Consider the following 25,559-nt stretch of genomic DNA (forward strand, 5'->3'; position numbering starts at 1 on the left):
CTCACACACCCAGAGCATGGCCATGCCCAAAGTGGATGGGGAGCGTGATCAACCAGATGCAGCCAAGTCATCTCTAGTCGCAGGCCATTAGGTGCAGGTCCTTAAAAGGAGAAGGGGCCACGTGCTCAGGAGTCACTCACAAGCTTTTATCTCCAGTGAATGCCCTTTGCCCGGACCGCATGGCCAGTGGTTCTCTGCGTTGTATTTCATTGTGCCTCAGGAAGACTTACCTACATCGCACCGTCCATAGCTGCATTGTGGGACACTTACCTTGCAGAATCCTGACATCTCCAGTGCTGTGCCTGTCCTGGGAGCATGAGTATGCAAGTGTGAGTGTGACACCCCCGCTTCTTCTTTTGAACTTAGCTGTCAGTATAATAAAACCGCTGCTTTCTGCCAAACTCTGGTGGGTCATTCGTCCTCCCTACGCTTACTAGCTGGCCCAATTTTGGGTAACAGCTGCAATAAGCTCAACCCTTGCAGGACAGAGGGTGGTGAAATGAGCTGGGAAAAAGCCTTAGCATCAGCAGGTGAAAGCTAGAGGATCTTGGCCAGTCACCTTTTGAAGACTTGTGGCTTGGTCTCCTCTGCCCTTGGAGGTTGGCCTATGGCGGCCGGCTCTTCCTGCTGGCTTCCTTTGTGTGACTTGCCAAAGGAGGGAGTGAGGCAGGAATGGGGCAAAAGAGGAAAGTCTAGCTGAGGAAGGCAGGGCAGAAGCTAAGCCCATTTGTTCTGCAAAGCCTGAAAAGCCTGGGGAGGTGCGGTTGGCTGCTGGGAGGTAGAATCCTGTGCCTACCTCTTGGCTTCCCAGGGATGGCTACTTGCATCCCAGGAGAAGGATGGTTCTGGGTGAAAGGAAAACAAGCAAAGCTCTGGGAGGAAATTTGGGTGTGGGGTGCAGGCTCTGTGCTGGGGTAGCGGGCTGGGGTGCAGGAGGGGTCGCGCTTACCCTGGGCACTGCAGCTCCCAAAGTGACTGGTACACACAACCCTGGGGAGCAGGTCCTAGGTGGGCCGTGCCAGGGGGTCTCTGTGTGCCGCTGCCTGCAAGCGCTGCCCCCAGAGCTCCCATTGGCTGCAGTTCCTGGCCAATGGGAGCTGTGGAGTTGGTACTCGGGGCAGGGGTAGTGAATGGAGACACTCCCCCCAACCCAGAGGATGCTGGGACATGCCGGCCATTTCTGGGAGTGACACAGAGGGACGGAGGCAGAGTGGGCAGGGAGCCACCTTAGTGCTGTTGGCACATGTCTGCACACCCATTAGGGGAGGGGGCAGAGGTCGTCCATGTGCTGCCTGGGGTAGGGGCAGTGCACAGAGCTGCCTCCCCTGCTGGGTCTATTACAGGAGGGTGAGGGGGTCTTTAGGCCTGTAAGGTGCAGCAGGTCGGACTAGATGATCACATTGGTCCTTTCTGACCTTAAAGGCTCTGAGTCTAAAAGGGAGAGGGAAGTAAAGGAAGTTTTTTTAAAAAAATAAACCAAACATTGTAATACCAGGATAACTCCACCTGCTCATTGTATAGTCCCACCCCTTTCTTCCTCCATTGTGTGTTGAATGACCTGCAGAACATTGATTCTCTCATTCCATTGCTAAACTGATACAATATGACTGAAATTAAACTAATTCCCAGCAGAGAAAACACCACATCACTGCACTGGCTGGGAATCAAACCCCAGTCAACTATTTGGAAGGCAACTATGCTCACCACTATATCACCAATGCATCTGGTGGCAGTATCACTTATGGTTGCCCAATGAGGCTAGACAAGCATTGAGGAGATTTTCTGCCCATTAAAATGAACTGGATTCTCATCACTAAAAAAAACCACCTCCATCTTCACTTGGGTTTGAACCATCAGCCTTTCAATTAGCCACAAAAGATGTTAATCACAAGGTATGTCTACACTAGGGGATTATTCTGATTTTACAGAAACCAGTTTTTGGAAACAGATTGTATAAAGTCGAGTGCACGCGGCCCCACTAAGCACATTAGTTCGGCGATGTGCTTCCATATACCGAGGCTAGTGTCAATTTCCGGAGCGTTGCATTGTGGGTAGCTATCCCATAGCTATCCCATAGTTTCTGCAGTCTCTCCCACCCATTGGAAATCTGGGTTGAGGTCCCAATGCCTGATGGGGCAAAAACAGTGTCGTGGGTGATTCTGGGTACATGTCGTCACTCAGTCCTTCCTCCGTGAAAGCAATGGCAGACCATCATTTCGCGCCCTTTTCCCTGTATTGCCTGGGCAGACGCCATAGCACGACAACCATGGAGCCCGTTCAGCCTTTTTTCACTGTCACCGTATGACTACTGGATGGTGCTGACAGACGCGGTACTGCAGCACTACACAGCAGCATCCCCTTGCCTTTTCAAGTTAGCAAAGATGGTGTCATAAACAGATAAGTAAGAGTTAATAGCACAGAAGTGCTTCATATCTCTTTGCCTGGAAAGGGTTAACAAGAACAGTGAGCCTGGCTGTCACCTGACCAGAGGACCAATCAGAGGACAGGATACTTTCAAATCTTGAGGGAGGGAAATTTTTGGGCTGTGCTGTTAGTTTTGGTTGTTGTTCACTCTGGGGGCTCAGAGGGACTAGATGTGCAACCAGGTTTCTCTCCAATCTCCCTGATACCGGTTCTTATAGATTCCAAGTAGTGAGTACTAGATAGATAAAGCGAGTTAGGTTTATGTTTGTTTTCTTTATTTGCAAATGTGTATTTGGCTGGAAGGAGTTCAAATGGTATTTTGCTGAAAAGGTTTTAATTTGTACTTGTATACTTAGGCTGGGAGGGTGTTCCCAGTGTCTATAGCTGAAAGACCCTGCACCTATTTCATTTTTTTAAATGTACAAAGATAATTTTTACTGTTTTTTTCTTTCTTTAATTAAAAGCTTTTCTTGTTTAAGAACCTGATTGTTTTTTATTCTGGTGTGAGACCCCAGGGGACTGGGTCTGGATTCACCATGGAATTGGTGGGGAGAAAGGAGGGAAAAGGGAGAGAGAGACTGATTTCTCTCTGTGCCAGGATTACTTTCTGTCAGGGAGAGTCTGGGAGGGGGAGAGAGAAGGAGGGAGGAAGGTGAATTGTCCTCTCTGTTTTGTGATTCAAGGAGTTTGAATCACAGTGATCTTCCAGGGTAACCCAGGGAGGGGAAGCCTGGGAGAGGCAATGGTGAGGGAAAGGGTTTACTTTCCTTGTGTTAAGATCCAGAGGGTCTGGGTCTTGGGGGTCCCCGGGCAAGGTTTTGTGGGGACCAGAGTGTACCAGGCACTGGAATTCCTGGTTGGTGGCAGCGCTACAGGTTCTAAGCTGGTAATTAAGCTTAGAGGAATTCATGCTGGTACCCCATCTTTTGGACGCCAAGGTTCAGAGTGGGGATTATACCATGACAGATGGTTACCAGCCATACCGTCCCGTCTGCTGCTTTGCAAGTTGACAATGACAGTTACCAGTTATACTGTACCGTCTGCTGCTGTCATGGATGCTCCTGGCCGGCCTCGGTGAGGCTGGCCAGGGGCGCATGGACAAAAATGGGAATGACTCCCCGGGTCATTCCCTTCTTTGAGTTTTGTCTAAAGGGAGAGTCAGTCCTGTCTAGACTATCAGGCAAGCCTACTAAAGAACAAGAGAGTCAAACAGCCACTCTGGGTGAGAACCCCAGGCATCCCGCAGAAATGATGAGCTGCATGCCATTCCAGGGGGTTCCCCTGCAATAACCCCACCCATTGCTTTCCTCGTCCCCCACCCTTCCTGGGCTACTGTGGCAGTGATCCCCCTGTTTATGTGATGAAGTAATAAAGAATGCAGGAATCTGAAACAACACTGACTTTATTGCCTCTGCAAGCAGAGCTCAAAGGGGGCCAAAGCCGCAGAATTGCGGCCACACTAACCCTAATCCGACATGGCAAATACCGATTTCAGCACTACTCCCCTCGTTGGTACAGATATCGGTATTAAGAGCCCTTTATATCAATATAAAGGGCTTCGTTGTGTGGACGGGTGCAGGGTTAATGCGATTTTATGCTGCTAAATTAGATATAAACTTGTAGTGTTGACCAGGCCAGAGAGAGCAGCAGGTTTTCCCTACTGTTTCCTGCTCTTGTTTTCTTGACTAGTTCTCCTCCACACCAAGTTGCTTTTTTACTTTGTGAGTCTGGCAAACTCAGTTGGCAGAGTATCAGACTTTTAATTGGATGGTCCAGGGTTCAAGTCCCTGGTCAGGTGATAAACTACTCTCCAAGATCTTAAACTGTCTTTCTGGAGTCCTCTTTGACATAACTTTCTCTCATCAGGATTTTCCCTTTCCTCAGAAGGGCCTTTTTCTGTGTGTGTTTGACGGGGCAACTTCCTGACAGCCCCTCTGTCCTTGCAGCCTGGAGGAATAAAGGCCTCTGGGCATATAGCATGTTCCTTCCCTGCACACACACACACACACATACAAACACATAGAATATCCCTAGGAATTAGAATCACCTGCTGCTTTCCCCTTTCCTGCTGGATCCCCAAATGACGATGCTCTTCAGCCTAAACCCATATCCCCTCTTTTCCCAGTGCCCCTCAGTCCCAAACTTCAGTCCCTTCTATGCACACTGCTTCTCACTCCGAACCAGAGCCTACTCCTCTTCACCCTTCTCCTCTGTCCCTACTCACAGCCCCCTCAATCCCAACCCACAGGCGCCTCCTCCTCACGCTGCTCCTCAATCCCAACCCACAGCCCCCTCCTATTCCCAGTGCCTCTCAATCCCAACCGACAGCTCCCTCCTTCCCTCCAGCAGCAAGTGCTTCAGACTCCCTCAGGAAGATTTTCTTGCAAGGTTTCGTGTATGAGTCTGCATGTGGATTTTACAGTATATTGGAAATATGCTGGGTTGCTTGCTGACATGATCACTTTTGCCTGGTGTTGGATTCCCAGTCTCCTTGTTATTGGGGCAGGAGAAATAAAGCGTTGTTATCCTTGTGTAAATTGAGGGCAGCACAACTGTGCTCGGCAGACCCCGACTGAGGGACTCACGCTCAGTTCAATAGCACTTGCTAGGCAGGGGACAGGGGTTTGAAAGCCAAATTGGCTGGCGCATGGGTCCTAATACTAAAATTTAGGGGTTAGATCAGTGTTAGGACAGGGTGGCTGTGGAGGGATGAGTGAGTCCGCAGACAAGTTAGTGAGAATAGTGCCTTCTTATTTTCCCCCTTTTCCATCCAGGATGGCAGGTGAACTCTACAGAGGCACCTCTGGGCTTGCACTGACTAAGGACAACAGCTGTGAGTGGGGTGCAGAGAGGCGATGGCTCATGTTAAAGGACTTGTGGTTGCTGGACTTATGAACCGTAGGGAGAAGGACACTGCCCAGCTTATTTGGGGGGTGAGTCTTTTCCTCTTGGTTTATGTTTATGCGTTGGGGCTGCTGACATGACTTTTGCTAACCCTGGGCTTACATTGCAATGTAGACATACCCTGAGAGGGCATCTATAACATAATAAAAGCAGTGTGGCCTGGCTGGCCTGGATCATCTGACTTGGACTCCTGGGGCTCAGGTTGTGAGGCCAAAAACTGCAGTGTAGACATTTAGGCTCAGACTGGAGCCCAGCTTCGGAGACCCTCACCCCTTGTGGGGTCTCAGAGGCTGGGCTCAAGCCCAAGTGTCTACACTGTAATTTTATAACCCTGCAGCACAAGCTCCGCAAGCCTGAATCAACTGACCCAGGGTTTGAGAATAGTGACTTGGGTGTGTTTATGACAGTGCAGACATAATACTACGCTATGTCCACGCTGCAATGAAACACCCAGAGCTGCCCCATGCCAGCTCAGGCTCCCGAGGCTTTGGCCATGGGGTGGTAAATTTGCAGTGTCGATGTCTCAGCTCAGGCTCAATACTGGGCTCTGGACCCCCTCAAAGCTGGGAGGGAGTTTAGCAAGCAAAAAAGGTAAAACCGCAATGAAGTATTACCCTGGCCTCAATGGCATTTCTCCATTGGTCTGCCTGCTTTGGGGCAGGGACAATAGCACATCCTGCTGCATTCATTATTTCATAGGGTGGTTTAGGATTTTCATTCTCAGGCACTGGGCACAAAGCAGGACTCAACCCTTGGCATAAACTAAATGAGCTGGCCACAGATCTGGCAGCCACAATGAGCATTTGGTGTGAGAGCTCAGACCTGCCCCTGTCCCAGAGGGAGGGGGTCATCCATGAGGGGACTGGACCACTGACCTACCAGCTCCTAACTCCCAAACGTTCAGTAACTCTGTTATCAGTGCCTGTGTGTGTAATTTAAACCATAAGAAAACCCACACTGGGCTAGACCAAAGGTCCTTCTGACAACAGCCAAGAGCAGGTGCCCCAAAAGCCACTCAACAGGGCCCCACTGGCAGTTATTATCCCTGCCTGAAAAGCAGACAGACCAATGGAGAACTGCCATGAGTCCAGGGTAATACTTCCCTGCGGTTTTACCATTTCCACTTGCTAAACTCCCTCCCAACCTTCTGGGCTCCTAGACCTATCCTAGTGTTATGTCTACACTGTGATTAAAACACCCAGGTCACCTGTCTCAAAGCCCAGGTCAGCTGACTCAGGGTTATGGGACTTGGACTGCAAGACTATAAAATTACAGTGCAGACATATGGACTTGAACCCAACCTCTGAGACCCCCACGAGGGGTGAGGGTTTCTGAACCCAGGCTTCAGTGTGAACACAAATATCTGCACCACAGTTTTTAGCCTCTCAGCCTTAGCATAATGAGCCCAAGTCAGATGACTCAGGCCAGCCATCCTGCCATCTTTATCTCGGGAGAGATGGATTCTAAGGGTACGTTCCCATTGCAATGGAAGCCCAGGTGTGGCACGCTGTGCTTAAAGCAGCACCCTGCAAGCCCCATATTCACCACTCTCATATAGTGATGATACGTTTTGAACAAAGTCTGCCTGGTGAGGTATCTTTTTAAAAATCTTGAAGTGTTCATCTGTTGAACATTAATGTCTTCTTGCATTCTATGTGCTCACATTGGTTTAGGAAGTTATGAAGTTTGCTCTTTGTGCATTACAGAAATATGTTATGAGGTTGGGAAATGCCCCCCACCAGCCTTTCAGGTGCAAAAATGGAGGAGCCAGACTCACTGCTGGCCCATTAAAGGTGGCTACAGTCCCAAAGACTATCCCAGGAACCCTGTACAATGCAGACTTCGCCGAGATAACACAGCAACAATGGACATTGCTTGACACACATCATAGCAAAGGAGCTTTCTAGAAAGTTGGAAGAAACTATGAAAGAGGGGAAGAGACATCATGACTTGGCATCTCTCCCCCACAAATCAACAGCTGGAAACACACCTGGATGACAAAACTGATTCATGAATCAGAAGATAATAATAATAATACATTCAAACCAAAGTCCACAAATAGCTAGTACTGGTTTTTCAGCTGAAAATTTCCAGTTTGGGGAATTTTGTTTTCCCAATCAGACCTTGCCAAGGGAAGCAGGGAGAAAATGTTTGAGTTGCCTCCTTCAGAACAGCTTAGCCTAGACACTCTAGCTGTGGGTCACTGTCATGGCCTTGCTGAGAACTGTGGTATTTTAATAATTTGGGAAGGTCTCAGGGTGTTTGGGGGAGATTATGAGGCTGTTACCTTTTGAGATGAAAACTAAGACATACAGGACTAGAGAATTTTTTTTTTTAGAAATCTGAGATTTAGACATTTTATTGAAAGCAAAGGGGTTTCTGAGCAGGGTTTTGTTTGCAGGCAGCAACATTGTTTGCTCTGTCATTGTACCAAAGGGGGAGATGGTTGTTTAGACAGGAGGAGTGAAGACTAAATGCATCCGATGAGGATGGGATTTGAACCCATGTGTGCAGAGCACAATGGATTAGCAGTCCATCACCTTAACCACTCGGCCACCTCATCTGAGATATCAGGGAATGGACAGGAGGAGAAATCTAAGGCCAGCAGAGACAGGGACACTAAGGTGTTTTTAAATACTAAGTGGAAGCAGGGGCTTAATGAACTCCCCCCTCACACCTAGTGACCAGCTGTGGGAAAGGCTTCAGGAACAGACCATGTTTGCATAGACACACCTACTCTGCCTAGGTATGCAGCATCATGGGGCTGCTTTCCCAAAATGACCAGTTTTAGCTGGTGGCGGGTTACAAATCACTTTAGCACTGAGTGGTACGAAATGTTATTATCCTTCCTGCATGAGTGAAGGGCAGCAGAACATACTTAGTCGGTGCTGATGGGTGAGGAATAGCTTTTATTGGACTGCATAGAAGTGATTCAGAATGTCACCCTAAAGCAGTGGTCCCCAAACATTTCACACTGTGCCCTCTTATCCATGGCTGTGGGCCCTCGGAGCCACAGTTGAAAACTGGGGCTGGGAGTGGGGTGTTGCTTGCAGAAGAAAGGGGTGCAGACAGGGGTAAGGGGGTTGAGGCCAAGCTGGCAATCAGGGGCCCAGGCTGAGGACAGAGTCGGGCTGACTGGTGCTCCCTCCATGGGGGCTGGCTTAGCCCCTGAGGTGCCCCTATGAATCTTCCTCTTTGTTCCCCTAGGAGTCATGCCCCACATTTTGGGGACCACTGAACCCTACATGTTAAGCACGGGCTAGTGCTGCCAGAGCCCAGGGAAAGGGAGAACAAGTGCAGGGGCCCCAGCACTGGAACTAAGCCCCCTCACTTCTGTCTGTGGCTCTGCCCCCTGCCACACCTTCCACCCACGGCCCCATCCACTATGTCACCTCTGTTCCACCACTTCCCCCACTAGCCCCACCCTGTCACTCCTTTACCCCTGCCCCGCTGTGTCCCCAAGACCAGAGAAGCTCTGTGCCCCTGCTGCAGCCCCCGGGCCGTAGCACGGAGTGAGAGCTCCTCCAGCCCTGGGGCTGACATGGGGGAGACTTTTCCAGGGGGACCTAATTTCTCCAGGGCCCCTCGTCATGGGCTCCACTGTCTCCTTGTCGATGCAAGGTTTGGGGAGGCTGAGCCCACCCAAGCCTACATTATGTGCTGCCCAGGCTACCACTGCTCAGTGTGTGGCCAGTCTCCTTGTGTTCTCTGCTGTTCTTGCTGGGGAGCTTGGTCGGCCTTAGGGATGGGGCCCCCCAGCAGCCACCCAGGGCTCCAGGGGGTCAAAGGGCACTGTGTGGCAGTGTGAAGGTGCTCACTGCTCTCCCCTGCCCCAATGCTCCTCCATGGCCCCATAGAGGGTTGAGGGGAGCGAGGTGCAACACTATGTGCTCCATGCGTCCTGGTCACTTTCCCCACCTGGGCTGTGCTGTGAAGGGAGCATCAGAAGCTGCTGCTCTCTGCCCTCCCCTTATGCAGCCTGGCTGAGGAAAGTGACCTGGATGCAGGGAACTCAGATGATGTCGCTTCTTGCCCCCCCACCCCACCTCTGCAGCTCCTAGGGGTGCCCAGAGGAGCAGCATTCCAGGGAGGAGCTGGTAGCAATGCCAGCTGCTCCATGCAAACGGGTCACTGTCCCCACGTGGGTGCAGGAGGGGGTGCAGGGGTTAGGGGTGAAGAGGGTGCAGCAGAGGGGCAGTGGCTGGTGGCACATGAGCGGGAAACAATAGGGGAAACCTGCTGCTTTCTCTGGCCCGGTCAACACTATGAGTTTATATCAAATTTAGCAGCTTTAAATAGCATTAACCATGCACCCGTCCACACAATGAAGCCCTTATATCGATATAAAGAGTTCTAAATACCGGTATCTGTACTCCTCCCCGATGAGGGGAGTAGCGCTGAAATCGGTATTGCTATTTCGGATTAGGGTTAGTGTGGCCACAATTCAATGGTATTGGCCTCCAGGCGCCATCCCACAGTGCACCATTATGACCACTTTGAACAGCAATCTGAACTCGGATGCATTGGCCAAGTAGACAGGAAAAGCCCGGTTAAATTTTGAATTTTATTTCCTGTTTGCTCAGCGTGGAGTGCCGATCAGCACAGGTGACCATGCAGTCCCAGAATCAAAAAAGAGCTTGCAAAGCAGCAGACGGGATGTTATGGCTGGTAACCATCTTTGCTAACTTGCAAAAGGCAAGAGGATGCTGCTGTGTAGCGCTACAGCACCGCGTCTGTCAGCACCATCCAGTAGACATACGGTGACAGTGAAAAAAAGCTGAACAGGCTCCATGGTTGCCGTGCTATGGCGTCTGCCCAGGCAATCCAGGGAAAAGGAAGCAAAATGATTGTCTGCCGTTGCTTTCATGGAGGGAGGAGTGAGTGACGACATTTACCCAGAATCACCCACGACACTGTTTTTGCCCCATCAGGCATTGGGACATCAACCCAGAATTCCAGTGGGTGGGAGAGACTGCGGAAACTATGGGATAGCTATGGGATAGCTACCTACAGTGCAACGCTCCGGAAATCGACGCTAGCCTCTGTACATGGACGCACACCGCCGAATTAATATATTTAGTGTGTCCACGTGCACTCGACTTTATACAATTTGTTTCCAAAAAACAGTTTCTCTAAAATCGAAATAATCCCGTAGTGTAGACATACCCTGTGATTAACAACTTTAGTGGCTAATTGAAAGGCTGATGGTTCAAACCCAAGTGAAGATGCAGGTGTTTTTTTTTAGTGATGAGAATCCAGTACATTTTAACAGGCTGAAAATCTCCTCAATGCTTGTTTAGCCTCATTGGGCAAGCATAAGTGGCACTTTCACCAGGTGCATTGGTGGGATAGTGGTGAGCATAGCTGTCTTCCAAGCAATTGACCTGGGTTCAGTTCCCAGCCGATGCAGTGATGTAATGTTTTCTCCCTTGGGAGTTGATTTAATTTCAGTTGCATTGTATCAGTTTATCAATGGAATGAGACAATCAATGTTCTACAGATCATTCAACACACAGTGGAGGAAGAAAGGAGAGCGACTGTATAATGAGCTGTTGGAGTCATCTTTGTATTACAATGTTTGGATTTTTTTTTTAAAAAAAACTTCCTTTACTTCCCTCTCACTTTTAGACTCGGAGCCTTTAAGGTCAGAAGGGACCAGTGTGATCATCTAGTCCGTCCTGCTGCACCTTACAGGCCAAAAGACCCCACCCATCCACTCCTGTAATAGACCCAGTAGGGGAGGCAGCTCTGTGCACTGCTCCTACCCCAGGCAGCACATGGGCGACCTCTGCTCCCCTCCCCTCATGGGTGTGCAAAGATGTGCCAACAGCACTAAGGTGGCTCCCTGCCCACTCTACCTCCATCCCTCCGTGCCACTCCCAGAAGTGGTTGGCATGTCCCGGCATCCCCTGGGGCGGGGGGAGTGTCTCCATTCATTGCCCCTGCCCCAAGTACCAACTCTGCAGCTCCCATTGGCCAGAAACTGCAACCAATGGGAGCTCTGGGGGCAGCGCCTGCATGCAGCAGTGCATGGACACACCCTGGCATGGCCCACCTAGGAGCTGCTGATGCAGGATTGTCTGTATCGATCACTTTGGGAGCTGCACTGCCCGAGGTAAGCATCACCCCTCCTACACCCCAATCCCCTTCCCCAGTGCAGAGTCAGCACCCTGCACCCAAATTTCCTCCCATAGCTTTGCTTGCCTTCCTTTCACCCAGAACCATCCTTCTTCTCCTGGGATGCAAGTAGCCATCCCTGGGAAACCAAGAGGTAGGCACAGGATTCTACCTCCCAGCAGCCAACCGCACCTCCCCAGGCTTTGCAGAACGAATGGTGGCACTCTACTAACCCCACTTAGCAGCACTGAGGTGCTTAGCTTCTGCCCTGCCTTCCTCAGCTGGACTTTCCTCTTTTGCCCCGTTCCTGCCTCACTCCCTCCTTTGGCATGTCACACAAAGGAGGCCAGCAGGAAGAGCCGACCTCCGTAGGCCAACCTCCAAGGGCAGAGGAGGCCAAGTCACAAGGCTTCAAAAGGTGACTGGCCTATACCCTCTAGCTTTCCCCTGCTGATGCCAAGGCTTTTTGCTCAGCTCATTTCACCACCGTCTGCCATGCAGGGGTTGGGGTTACTGCAGGACAGGACAGTGGCAGCAGTAGGAGCACTTTGCTGGACAGGCAGAAAAAGTAAAACCTCCTGTTTTTGAACCAATCACCTTTTGCATGTTAGGCAAATGTGATAAACACTACACTACAGAAACTGTGTTGCAAGGCTTTCTCCCTCCCTTCATAAGAACATGAGAACAGTCATACTGGGTCAGACCGAAGGTCCATCCAGCCCAGTATCCTGTCTGCCAACAGTGGCCAATGACAGGTGCCCCAGAGGGACTGAACCTAACAGGTAATGATCAAGTGATTTCTCTCCTACCATCCATCTCCACCCTATGACAAACAGAGGCTAGGGACACCATTCCTTACCCATCCTGGATAATAGCCATCAATGGACTTAACCTCCATGAATTTATCTAGATTTTTTTTTTTAAATCCTGTTATAGTCCCAGCCTTCACAACCTTCTCAGCCAAGGAGTTTGACATGTTGACTGTGCACTGTGTGAAGAATCTCCTTTTATTTGTTTTAAACCTGCTGCTCATTACTTTCATTTGGTGTTCCCTAGTTCTTATATTATGGGAACAAGTAAATAACTTTTCCTTATTCACTTTAGGATATGGGGTCTGGGCTGGGCTCACTTTAGTCCCAGGCTGGGGTCTCCTGAATGTTGGGAAACATCCTTTGCTGCTACCCAGACACAGCAGGCTATTAGTGACAAACCAGGGCTGGGATGAGAGGGGAATGTTGCATGGACTTTATCATACAGGGCCCATCGTGCTTCTCAAGCCCAGAGGCGAGAATCTAGAGAAGGGTGAGTCATTTCTCAGCTGCATTCTCAGGAGAAGCCGGTAGCCATCCTTGATCAGACACTCAGGAGAGCAACCACAGCAGTTCTGCGGAGAGCTCTGGCTGCCAGGGGATCCAGCTAGGAGAGGGAGTGCTGAGGGCTCTGCAGTTTTTGCAGTGGGGCTGTCTCAGGAGTCACAGGTGGCTTTGTTGGTGGGGTGGTGAAGTAGGGACTACAGGATGTGAGGCTGGCTGAAATGAAACTGCACAAAAAACCTCCCCATTTGTTCCAGCTAAGGCCCTACTTTGGCCTCTCCTCCTTTCATAAATATCTCCATATCTACCCCAGCTCTCAGAAACACCCTCTCTCCATGGGTATTTTCACGGTTTCTTCCTTTTTTCATGGAGAGAGACTGATTAAAAACAAGCCTATTAATTTGACCTACCGACTCAGTTCATGGCATGAAATACACAATTTTGTATTCAATGAGTTGTGTTCATTTACATAACATGAAAAATATGTTTTGGGCAATGTTCAATGCAGAAAACCTCACTGCATTGAACAACCCACTTGATCTAGTTAATGTACTACAGAATATTTGAAGAAGTTAAGAAAGATGTGCTTATAAATTAACATGTGCCATTTACACACGCACAAAACAGAAGAAACTGAATTATTTGAGCTACTAAAATTTCCATTTTCTCACAGCATTTTAGTTCTCAAGGTTGTTTTAATTTGCTTATTTTTTTGGAATTAGAAATGAGGAAGAGCACACTGAAGTCAGTGGAATTACCGCAGTGAGGGATTAGTCTCATTATTTGCCACTAACAAAACCTTTATTAACACAGAGTTAACTTTGACTGTGAATATCTCTTACCTTCCAGAACATCGAGTTCAGTAAAACTCAAATTCTGGAAAAACAGGGAATACAGAGTGAGGGTACATGCCCAGATAACCTTAACTCTGCCCTCTGGAAGAGAATCCCTCAGAGCATATGAGAATAAAGAAAGGTTTGGGGACAAATTACATCTACTTCCCAAGAGTTTGTTTCTTCTGTAATTAATTGATCCTGGCCCCATCAATTGATCCTGGCCTGGTGTCTGGCTGTAGAATTTACTATTTACTGTCTTTATCCCAGTATATTAAAGGCAAAACTGCTTTATAAAAGCTCTGTTATTCTAGGTTACACAAACAGGTCACTTCCCCACCTATTTCAAGGAGATGGAATTTTCCTGACCCGCAGGGAACTTAAACTAACATGCTCAAGATCACACATTCCTTAGGAGAAAATGAAGGGGAAAAAAACCAAAAACCACCAAACCATTGCTGTTTCTACCCAAATGATCAATAAGACCGGAAAGTGAAACTGTGCAATTAACTGTCTGGTACTACACTGACTCTGCAGTTACTTGGATGCAGACACACACAGCTCTACGGTTGGTAAACGTACAGAGACTCTGCTGCTGCTCATGAGCTAGCAGCACATGACCTCTAAACAGCTGCCATTCAAATGCATCTGAAAGTCACAAGGAACAATGATCTGTGTTAAAGGAAGGCTGCCATTTATTAAAGCCCCAATTGATGCCGTGTGCACAAACAGAGGATTGAATGTGTAACAGGGAGTTTGGTAAATCTTGGTTATTTTATTTTTGTAACGGCTCCTGTCCACCTCCAGTAGAGTTTTCGGTCCCAATGGCAAATTACTTACCAAATGTAATACAGACTAGCCCATTCCTCCCAAGTGGATGTGGTTCTTGTTTTTCTGCGCACTGTAGCCCATGGAGGCCAAGGACCTGCAAATGCGTCTTCATGTGCCTTTGTTTAATTGATGAAAACAAACCTAGAGACTTAGAGGATTGGAAGTGATTTCAGTTGGGGGACATGTTTGCTAGATTTTTATGCATTTGCAGAGGAAAACATTGAGTGTGTCCATTCATTTCAGGGGTCCCTATTTAGTGGAGCTCCTGAACATACTGGAAATGGAATTATTTTTATTGAAGGAACAGGTTTGTGAGACGGTACTTGGATTTGAACCAAGGACCACTTGATCTGCAGTCAAACTACAGAGGAAGTTGTGGTTCTTTAGTTTTAACAGAGCTGGGCCTTGTCTCACTCTCAAGCTAGACTTACACTAATGGGTGATATGGCTTTAGTTAAAGTGTTTTAATTGAACAGCTGTTGCATGTCCACCCTGTGTCACCAGTGCACATCCATGCTAGAATCTCTTGGATCACCACAGAGAGCAGTGCACTGGGGGTAGCTATCCCACTGTGCAACTGGCTGCAGGGTGCTTTGGGAAGGGTTTGCAATGACTCACGGGCTGGTACAGCATCACATGATGCAGGTTTCTCTATTCCATTGTTCTATGGGCATCCTACTAGATTGCCAGCTGCTTTTCAACTGCAATGTGCAAGTGATGGGGTAGAGAGTGGGGGTGGGGGGTGAGGAGAGACAGTGTGTGTGTTGCGGAAGAGTGAGTGTGTCGGCACACTGTCTCTAAGTTCAGACAGCTGCTGGAAGCAACCAGTCCTGAGGCAGGGGACAGCCCCGACATCAGCCCCTCTTCTCTCACTGGCTCAGCTCAGCACAGCACAGCACTCTCTGTCACACACACACACATACACGTACACACTGCTGCCTGCTTAGCTCTGTGTCAGGGGTGCTGGAACAGGGGGGTTAGATGGCCATGGCCCCACCACTCTTTATTGGCTGTTAGGACAAATGATGGAGGGGAGGGGAAAGAGTACAGTCTTGGGGAAGAGGCGTTCTGTGGGTGTGGCCTTGAGGGGAGAGGTGCTGTGAGTGGGGGTCCTTAGGGAAGGGGTGTCATGAGGGTGCCACAGTTCGGATAACAGTGCCCCCCCCCCACTGTAAGGAAGCTTCTGCCGCCCCTGCTCTGGGTTCGCAAAGCTGGAGACAGCAGCATCCACGGCAGTGATTTGCTCCCCAGGGCTCCGGCATGGGGGCTTGGGAGACGATTTAAAGGGCCTGCTGCTTTTCATGTGTAAAGAAAAGATTCTGTACTGCCTGGACTACCATAGCAGCAGGATGCTGGGCTCCTCTCCCCCGCACTGCTTAATGTCGTGCCTGGACTAATAGCAGTTGGAGGCTGCCTCCCCCTCATTTTATCTCTAACAAGTCAGTGTTTCTTATTCCTGCATTCCTTATTACTTCATCACACAAATGGGGGGACACTGCCATGGTAGCCCAGGAGGGTTGAGGGAGGAGAGAAGCAACAGGTGAGGTTGTTGTAGGAGCACCCCTTAGAACGGCATGAGTCATCATTTCTGTGGGATCTGACACGGAGCAGCTGTGCTGTCTGGTTCTCTAGTACACTTGCCCCATATTCTAGGCAGGACTGACTCTATTTTTAGATACAATGTAAAGAAGGGAATGACCAGGGGAGTCATTCCTATTTTTGTCTTTGCGTTCTTGGCCAACTTCAGCAAAGGTCAGCCAGGAGCACCCATGACAGCAGCAGACAGCACAGAACAACAGATAACAATCATCTCATTGCCAATTTACAATGGCACAGCAAACGGTACAGAACAACTGATAATCATCTCTGCTATCATGCAAAGGCAAATGAATGCTGCTGTGTAGCGCTGCAGTACCGCCTCTGTCAGTGGCATCTAGTACACGTATGGTGCAAGTGACAAAATGCAAAACAGGCTCCATGGTTGCCATGCTATGGTGTCTGCCAGGGCAATCCAGGGAAAAAGGGCGTGAAATGATTGTTTGCCGTTGCTTTCCCAGAGGAAGGAATGAGTGACGACATTTACCCAGAACCACCCGCAACAATGATTTTTGCCCCATCAGGCACTGGATCTCAACCCAGAATTCCAAGGGTCGGAGGAGACTGCAGGAACTATGGGATAGCTACGGAATAGCTACCCACACTGCAACGCTCCAGAAATCGACGCTAGCTTCGGCCCATGGAAGCACACACCGCCGAATTAATGTGCTTAGTGTGGCCACATGCACTCGACTTTATACAATCTGTTTACAAAACCGGTTTATGTAAAATCAGAATAATCCCGTAGTGTAGACATACTCTGCAGCTCCCACTGTGGGAGGTCCACCCAAAAATGTGGGGCTGAAATAGTGCTCGGGCAGGGATCCCCACCTGTGACCTGGGCCATCCTTTGGGCTCTCTAGTGAGAACCCTCAGCCTCCCATGCTCAGTCTCTACTCTGATTGGCTGAGCAGGGGGTTATTGACATGGAGGAGACTCAGGTCCTTGTTGTTCTCTTTGAAGACCAAGGAAATAAGTCATAACCACTTATATGTTTGATGAATTTTGCTGCTTCTCTGCATTAATTGTCTCTGAGCAGTTCATGATTCTCTGTAACATTGCAGTTTTCCTCAAATACTTGCTGAATAATTACTGTGCACTGCTGTTGGTCTGGAGCTCATCTGAGAGCACTTTACTCAGGTCATTCAATGCCTGAAATTCAAGATCTGATGGTTAGTTTGAAAATCAGGGCTCTTGGGTCCTACTCCCAACTCTGCCACTGCCTGGCTGTGTGACCTAAGACAAGTCAATTCTCCTTTCTCAGCCTTAGCTTATCCCTCTTTCAAGTAGAGATAATAATGATCTGCTCATACGTACTTCGACACACTCACTGTCTCTCCCCATACACAGTCTCCACACTGCAGTTGAAAGGCAGCTGGCAATCTAGTAGGATGCCCATGGAACAATGGGATAGAGAAACCTGCATCACTGAAAGTACAGCCATGAAGACACCACACGCCAGCCTTCCCTAGCTGGCAAGAATCAAACCTCCACAGAAAGACACCTATGGCTTCAACCCAGCTCCCTAAGCACTCAGCCACAACCGCTTAAGACAGGGGCCTTTCTTCACTCTGGTTCTGTTCTCACTGAAGGGACATTTCCAATTGTTTGCTCAGACCAGCTTCCCCAGCACACTCACTGCTGTCAGCTCTGTACGTGTGGCCCTGGCTGAACAGCAAGAATTCCTGCCCATTTCCCTACTGGCTGGAGCATGGTTAGAATGTGTTTGTGGTTAATGATGTTGCTGTAGATTGTTCATTCCCTGCCTTGGGAATTCAGACAGTCCCTTTCCCAACATATCTCCAGCACATCAGTCCCTGGCTGGGTCTCTTGGGCAGTGGAAAACATCCCTTGTTTGGTGCTGCCATGGGAATCATGCAGAGATGTGCCAGCAACATTGATGTGACTCCCTGCCCACTCTACCTCTGTCCCTCTGTGCCACTCCCAGAAGTGGCTGGCATGTTCCAGCATCCCCCAGGGTGGGGAAGCATCTCCATGCACTGCCTCTGCCCTGAGTACCAACTCCGCAGCTCCTATTGGCTAGGAAGGCCATCGTGTTTGGTCTCAGCAGCACTCGTGGAGCAGAGGGAAACACATGGCTGAGGAAATTTCCCACAGCCAAAAGATAAGTCTTGAGCACCACAACTTTGTAGGCTAATGACAAGGTCCACTTATGCCACCGGCTGAGATATTCCTAACAGGCCAGCAACCGCTTCTCCCAGTTCGCATTCCCCACCTCATCCCCAACCGAATGCTAGAAGGCCCAGCCATCAACCTGCCCACTCTTGAGCCCTTCTCTTCCGCCCTGACTGATAGGGGAGAGTATTAAGCCTCCCTCCCTTAGGCCCTTCAGCATTCCTTGGGAACACCAACACCGCCCTAGTGACTTTGGGCCAGTAGGTCAACCAATAGGGCTGCCTCCTAGGCCAGGCTGCAGCCCAGCTTCAGGACTCAGAGGAAATGCAGCTCGCATCCCTACCTACAGGACTCCAGGCACAGCCAGGCTTCTGGATCAAACGTCCCCTCTTGTGCTCAAGTAGCAACAGCTGGCAGGTAAAAGACTGGCTTTCATGGCCTTTGAGAAAGCAAGACAGAGCCTTGGAAGACCCAGTAGGGTTTGTGGCACAGAAATTGTCCGCCCTCAGATCCCAACAAAACTTCAGCTCAGATTGCAGGATTCAAAGTCCTGAGTGCTGGCCCTTACACCATGGGACCAATAGGAATCCCCCAGACCTGTGCTGAGCTCTGGTGTGGATGACCCTGTGGGGGCAGCCCTGCATTTACTCACCAAGTTGTCATGCAGCAGTTTGCTGCAGCTCCCAGAAAGATCTTTCTTAATCCAGACTGAGAAGCCAGGGGGCATGAGAGGAAGTTGCCCCTTCAGTCCCAGGCAGTACATGGCCCTTCCTAGAGGAGGCCAAGTCCTACAGGGGCAGGGGGAGTGATGTTAAGTAACATCCTAAAGAGATGCCTTCTTCAGTTTTGGGGGGAATACCACAGGAGGAAAAGTCCCCTTCTTTACTTGACCAGGGACTTGAACCTTGGACCCTCAGATTAAAAGTCTGATGTGCTACCAATTGAGCTAGCCAGACTCACACAAAGAAAGGAAAGTTTGGTGCAGAAGAGAAACTAGTCAAGAAAAAGAGGACAGAAAATTCAGAAAATTTGCTATTCTTGCTCCCTTATCAGCCCTAGTTCCATCTTGCTCCTCCATTTGGTGCACAGATAAATTATTTTTTAGTTAAATATTAGATCAGGCTACCATGTCATTTGGGAGAACAGGATGAAGCTTTGGAAATCCCAAGATGGTTAGCTGGCAACCAAAGGACCCCAAGGTCTCATTGAGACTTAAACTTTGATTTCAGGGTTCAAAGTCCTGAGTGCTGGCCCTTAAACCATGGTACCAGCATGGGGGCCTTTGATCTCTGTTGACTTCTGGCAGGGAGGACTCAGTGGGAACATGCATCTCTGGCTAGCCCTGCATTTGTTCAAAAAGTCAGCGCACGGAGCTTTGCTGCAGGCCCAGAGGCCTTTCTTCCTCCAGATTGCTAGGTCAATGGACAGGTGAGGAAGTAGCATCTTCAGTCCCAGGCAGTAAAGGGCCATTCCTAGGAAAGGCTAATTTCTGAAAAGGAAAAACTGAAGTCAAGAAGAGTCCTTCTGAAGTTCTTGAGGAATATCACAGGGGGAACTATGTGTCTGTTTGACCAGGGACTTGGATCCTGTACTCTCAGACTAAAAGTCTGATGTCCAATTGAGCTAACCAGGTTCACATGTAAAAGAGGCAAATTTCGTGCAGAAGAGAAACTAATCAAGAAAAAGAGAGCGAGAAACAGTACAGAAAACCTGCTACTCTCGCTCTCTTAGCAGTCCTAGCCCCAGCGTGATCCTCCATCCGTGGCCCTGAGGCATTTTTCTTTTTTAGTTAAATATCAAATCCAGGAGAAAACACAGTTATACAAAGCAAAACGAAATCACAGACAGAAATGTCATTGGAAATGCAAAAATAAAAAAGGAAAATACAATTGCCATCACTTTATCGTGTCTGGGCCATTCCTGTATCGAGAGCATCTGTTAAGGTCCCTGTGTGCTTATAAGAAACCTGGAGGAACTAATACTACAGCCTGTACATGAAACTCAACTGCTCCCAGGTGTCCTAGTAAAACCCTTTCCCTGCTGTGAAGTTGCACTCCATGTGATTTTATGAAAATATGTTAATGAGTGTGAATATAAAGTGACTGGACTATGCTTCATGCGAAAGGTCTCTTGTAAGGTATCATTACAAAGCTTATAATCTACTGTGTGTGTTCATCCTATTTGTATGAACCGATCATTCCTGTATCTGAAACTAGAAATATGAACTATAACTCTGAGGTCCTGTTGCAATGATGCAAAGTGTGAGCCATTAATAGTGGTTTGGACTCTTGATGGCTCTCATTAACCAGGATAATTGACTGCAGATGGCTCTGTCCTGCACCATCTGTGAGTCAGGCCAGGAAGAGTGAAGGCTTGAGGTCTCACAGGACATGTGACCATGTCACCTGGTACAGGAATCCATCTTAAACCTGTGGCTTTTCCACAGGAGAGAGACAAAAGGTTCCTGCCTTGTACCAAAGCTGTATAAGGGGGTGGAACTGAACAAACATGGCTGCAGTGATGAGACATCCCCTAGCTATCACCTGAGCTGGAACAAGGGCTATACCAGGTGAAAAGATTGGGCCCAGACAAGAAATAATCTAGTCTGCCTCTCTGTCTGTGCAGATGGGATCTTTCCCTCCAGTGCTGGAGGATTCACCCTTCTCATCTACCCTTGTCCCAAGCAGCAAAGCAGATGGGAATCTTAAATGTACCAAGGTGACTTAGGAGCAGAAACCTCCCCAGAACTTGCATTCAATTGGCACTTGCCCCTCACTCAGCAGGATTAAAACTCCTACAGGGAGACTGCTGGGCCACATCCCAGCTGGCCATGAGCAAAGCAGCAGAGTACAACAAAGAACCTCGAAACGCTGGAGATTGAACACAGGGCCTCATACATGCAAAGCATGTACTCTACCACTGAGTTACATCCCTAGATAGGCTGTTGGTCATACTCAGAGCCCTTTTATTCCCAGAGCATCCAGTGGCCTAAGAGCAGCATAGGGGACACATTCCCTGCTCTGAGGGCCAAACCTGCTGTCCTGGAGGCTGCTGGTTCTTAGGGTCACTTTTCAGCAGGGCCAGAATTGATGTGTGGGGCAGAGAGAGTGTGTGCCCCGGACTCAGGGTGCAGAGATACACTCATCCCTCTCCCCTGCATTGGGTGGGGAGTGCGGCCACCTCCTGCTGGAAGGTAATGGGAGGGGAGGGGCGCTGTGAGTCACTCAACACCTGACCCTGGTGGCAGGAGTGGTGTGGGAAGCTCCAGGTATTTCTAGGATCTGCTATTGCCACCTGCCTGTAAAGTCCAGCTTCCCCAGCACATTCACTGCGGTGCAATTGGGTCATTGTTTCCATGGCTGCACAGCAAAGAATCACTCCCAGTTTCCCTTCTTTCTGCAGCAGGATTAGTCTGTGTCAGTGGTTAATGAAGTGGATCTGGTTGTGGATTGTTATTCATTCCTCACCTTGACAATTCACACAGTCCCTTTCCTACTCAAATCCCCAGCACCTCGGTGATCCTGGTAGCAGGGGTTGGGTCCTGAGACTTTGAGGGTCCTTTTTACCCTTCACCTGGAGTGAACTCAGCTTTTCCCCCATCCCAGACAATCCATGAAATAACAACGGGGGCATAAAGAAAGAGAGGAGGGAACATCTCACTGCCACGGTTGGATGTGCCCAGGGCCCCAACTCATCCATTGTTTCCATGGAATTTGGCCCCCTGCTTTGCACAAGGGACAGAGAAAGATCTTGCTGCTCCTGTGGCTGTGCAAGGAAAATTGTGCTTCTGTATGAAAGAGAGGAGGGAAATGGCCCCATGATGGGACAATATCCTTAGGATTAAGACCTAAGGACTCAGGCTGAGAACTGATAGAACTCCACTCATCTGGGATTGAACAAATTGTCTTCCATGGAGCAGGGCCAGTTCCAGTGTTTTTGCCACTACAAGCGGAAAAAAAAAAATAAAAAAGCTGCAATCAGCGGCAACTCTACCTCTGCCACTTTTGGCAGCAAGTCTTTCCCTCCGAGAGGGACTGAGAGGGCCCAACTGCCGCAGAAGCCTCCCCATTCCATTGGCCGTCCCAGGAAACTGCTTGCTGCGCTAGTGCCTGGAGCCAGCCCTGCCCTGGAGATGCTGGGATGATGGGGGAATCAGCAAAAAACCACAGGCTTGTTTACATTGCAAGTGAAGAATAACTGAAGCTTTTTTGGTTTAAAGTTACTTTTCCCTGACTGGGAAACCCAGGCTATGGCAGTGAAAGTGCCAAATACTAAACACTAGACCACTACAGAGCTGATGGTTTTTTTTTCTCACTTATGCTGCACTTTCTTAGGCTACTTTCTATCCACTTTCTGACAGTACTCCATTGTCCACTCCCTGAGGGGTTAAGAACAGAGAGTGCAGGAACCTCTGTACTCTGGGTCACAACCTCAGCTCTACACAAGCCACTGAAACAAACTCTAATGATGCTTCCTCCAGCAGGATCACAGAAACACACCAAAAAAACCCAGGAGGAACACTCCTCCTCTGCCTTCATTTACCCCATCGCAACCCTCTCAGCAGCCGACTCTTGCAGGAAGGACACTCAGATGATAGGAGCTCTGGCATAGAGACCAAGGGAGGGGTGTTGCTTCCTCTCACTGTGAGCTGATCACAGTCTGACTCCGTGGAACAGGGCTCTGAACTTTGTCACCTTGTGTGTTCTGAGAGCAGAGCTCCCCGGACCCTTCTGCTGAGAGTATGGTTATTGTACAACAGCTGCAAGGCCTTTTTCACCCTCCTTGTCCTCGTTGGCTTCCCCAGACTTTCCCCACAAATGGTTCTATCAGGTGCTGGAGGGATCTAAGGACCTGCAGGTTTCCCTCACCCATCTCTTAAAGCAAACAGTGATTCTCTTCTCTGACACTCCTGGGTCTGGGCTTCTTTTGAGTTTTTCCCAAGGGGGGGCCTGATTCCCTATGAAAATGTGTGTGTGGCACCAGCTTGTCTGCCCCGTCTCTGGGAACCGAGAAACTTTTTCAGACTCTCCCCCACTAGATGAGTCCAACAGCACCTCCCCTTGTTGGGAGAATCCTAAATTCCAACCTCCCGCCCTGGTTACTCTGACCAGCCGATGGCAGCAGCATGCTAAATCAACCCCAGCTCTCTGGTCTAGAAAGCAGCATCTAACCAGCCCTGTGACAGCTCTGGTTTGCTCGCTGGAGACATAACAAACCAGGAAAGAAGGCAAATGTCAGACAGGGAACATCAGCTCACAAATAAACACCCTCAGGCTCCTTCTACACTGGAACTGGGCAGTTGACTGACTTTAAATCTAGTTAGCTCTGTTGGTAGAGCATGATGCTCTTAATCCCACCATCATAAAATCAAGCCCCATGGTGGGTGGTTGCGACAAATCTTAGGTGTCACTCTTCTGGTAATAGTCACAGATCAAAATGAAACAAACTCTCTGTGCTCTTTGGCAGGTCATGTTTCTTCCTCTCTCTGAGCTTCAGTAAAACATGAAGAGAGAACAAACTGACATTTGCATCCTATATTAAGAGAGTATTTTCTCCTCTTCCATTGTACACCAGGCAAGAAGAGGGGATAGTAACCATTTAATGGATAATTGCAGGGGGAAAAGTTTGGTCTTTATAAATAGGACAATGATCAATTGGTCTCCATGTCCACTGATGGTAGGACAAGAAGTAATGGACTTAATCTGCAGCCAGCGAGATTCACGTTAGATGTTGGGAACAACTTTCTAACTCTGAGGGTAGTTAAGCTCTGGAATAGGCTCCCAAGGGTTTCTGTAGAGTCTCTCTCCTAGGAGGTTTTTAAGAACAGGTTGAACAAACCTCTGTCAAGGATACTCTGCATATACTTGGTCCCATAGACAACCTGCTCTGCCTCTGGTTCCCTCCTTCTGCTCCCTGCCTCGGCCGGCTGCTGTGGGCACTTGATCCCACATGCCCCCAATGCATCGTCTCTGCTTGACCCTGCTTCAGCAGAGAGGGCTGGATTTCATGACCTCTCCAGGGCCCTTGCAGCCATACAGCTCTATAATTCGATGCCATCGCAATGTAATATAAACAACAACAAAAGTGGAAATATCACAATCTAACGATTCACTGTGAAATGACATTCGATAGCACAAAGAGACAACACGTAGGAGTGCAAAGCCCGACAATTCAGCACCATGCAAATGAACGTCCCATAGGTCAAAATCACGCACTGCAAAAGAGCTCAGCTCAAATCAATGCAACACAAGCCAGTGCAAAAACCATACAACACAAAACAATGCATCAGAGTGCAAAGTGACACTGTGCAAAACAGCCCAGTGTGGGACATCGACACAGCGCAAACCCACACAACAGAATCATATAGAAAGGTAGGGCAGGGAGGGACCCTGAGAGTCAGGACCAAGTCTCCCTAGGCCACCCCGACAGGTGTTTGAAGAACAAGGAAACAAAGGGCACCACACACTTATGTTTTTTGGATGAGCAAAGAAAAGGGAGCAGCATTGTCCCCCTCGGGTAGCCCCTGTTCAATTCCAGGTCAGAAAACAAAACTCTTCTGCAAGAATATCCAAAAAATGTTGTGTTTCACTTCACTTCATAAGTACAGTTGTGTGGCAATTAAATGATGAGCCTAATGTTTCATAAAAGTGTGGGAAATACGGATGTATTTGACAAAATGGCTTGGAATGAAGGAAGACAAAAAATTGATGGGTCGAGAGAACAGGCCCTGTTTCCCCCTGGTTTGGAGCTTCTCTCACAGCTACTGGAATAGAAAAGCTAAGCAAATGGTGTTCTATTGTTCCAAAGGAGATTGAAGTGAGACCATTTTCTCCGGATAGAATTAATGATAATATCAGGAGTGGGATGTGAAACCACGTCTCTTTGCAGAGACCAGAACACCCAAGGGATTAGGAAAAAAAGAGTCTCATAACTAGCACTTTAGACAATTCCACCATCCTGATATTACAAAGAATATGACTTATCAACCCTAGTTTTTATTAATAGTTGATTAACTCTGCCAGGGGACGGGGGAGCGGCTGTGCCTGCGGGGGCAGGGCACTGTGTTCTCTCCTCAGCTCTGCTAAGGGACTCTCTAGCGGCCGTTCTTGCGGGGGCAGGGCGCTGCCTTCCCTCCCCAGCTCTGCGAGGGGACTGGGGAGTGGCCATTCCATTGGGGGCGGGACACTGGGTTCCCTCCTCGCTCTGCGAGGGGAGTCAGGAGAGGCCGTTCTTACAGGGGCGGGTGCTACGTTCCCTCCTCACCTCTGCAAGTGGACTGTGGGGCCGTCATTCCAGCGGGGTCAGGGCGCTGCTTTCCATCCCCAGCTCTGCGGGGGGACTGGGGAGTGGTCGTTCCTGCGGGGGCCAGGCGTTGTGTTCCCTCCCCAGCTCTGCCAGGAGACTG

The 25,559-nt window shown here is 49.1% G+C and overlaps 1 protein-coding gene, 1 long non-coding RNA gene and 1 other non-coding gene across 3 annotated transcripts in view; 1 reads left to right on the forward strand and 2 right to left on the reverse strand.

The window, feature by feature from the left end:
- The window catches only part of LOC127041343 (zinc finger protein 551-like), an 804,136-nt gene that overhangs the window by 324,378 nt on the left and 454,199 nt on the right, over positions 1 to 25,559 (reverse strand). The gene's annotated exons all lie outside the window — the stretch shown is intronic.
- Positions 1 to 25,559, forward strand: part of LOC127041351 (uncharacterized) — a 133,507-nt gene that overhangs the window by 54,068 nt on the left and 53,880 nt on the right. The gene's annotated exons all lie outside the window — the stretch shown is intronic.
- Positions 7,810 to 7,891, reverse strand: TRNAS-GCU (transfer RNA serine (anticodon GCU)). The gene has a single exon. It is a non-coding gene; the product is annotated as a tRNA-Ser (tRNA).

The sequence above is a fragment of the Gopherus flavomarginatus genome (assembly GCF_025201925.1).
Source record: "Gopherus flavomarginatus isolate rGopFla2 chromosome 13 unlocalized genomic scaffold, rGopFla2.mat.asm SUPER_13_unloc_2, whole genome shotgun sequence".
Lineage (NCBI taxonomy): Eukaryota > Metazoa > Chordata > Testudines > Testudinidae > Gopherus > Gopherus flavomarginatus.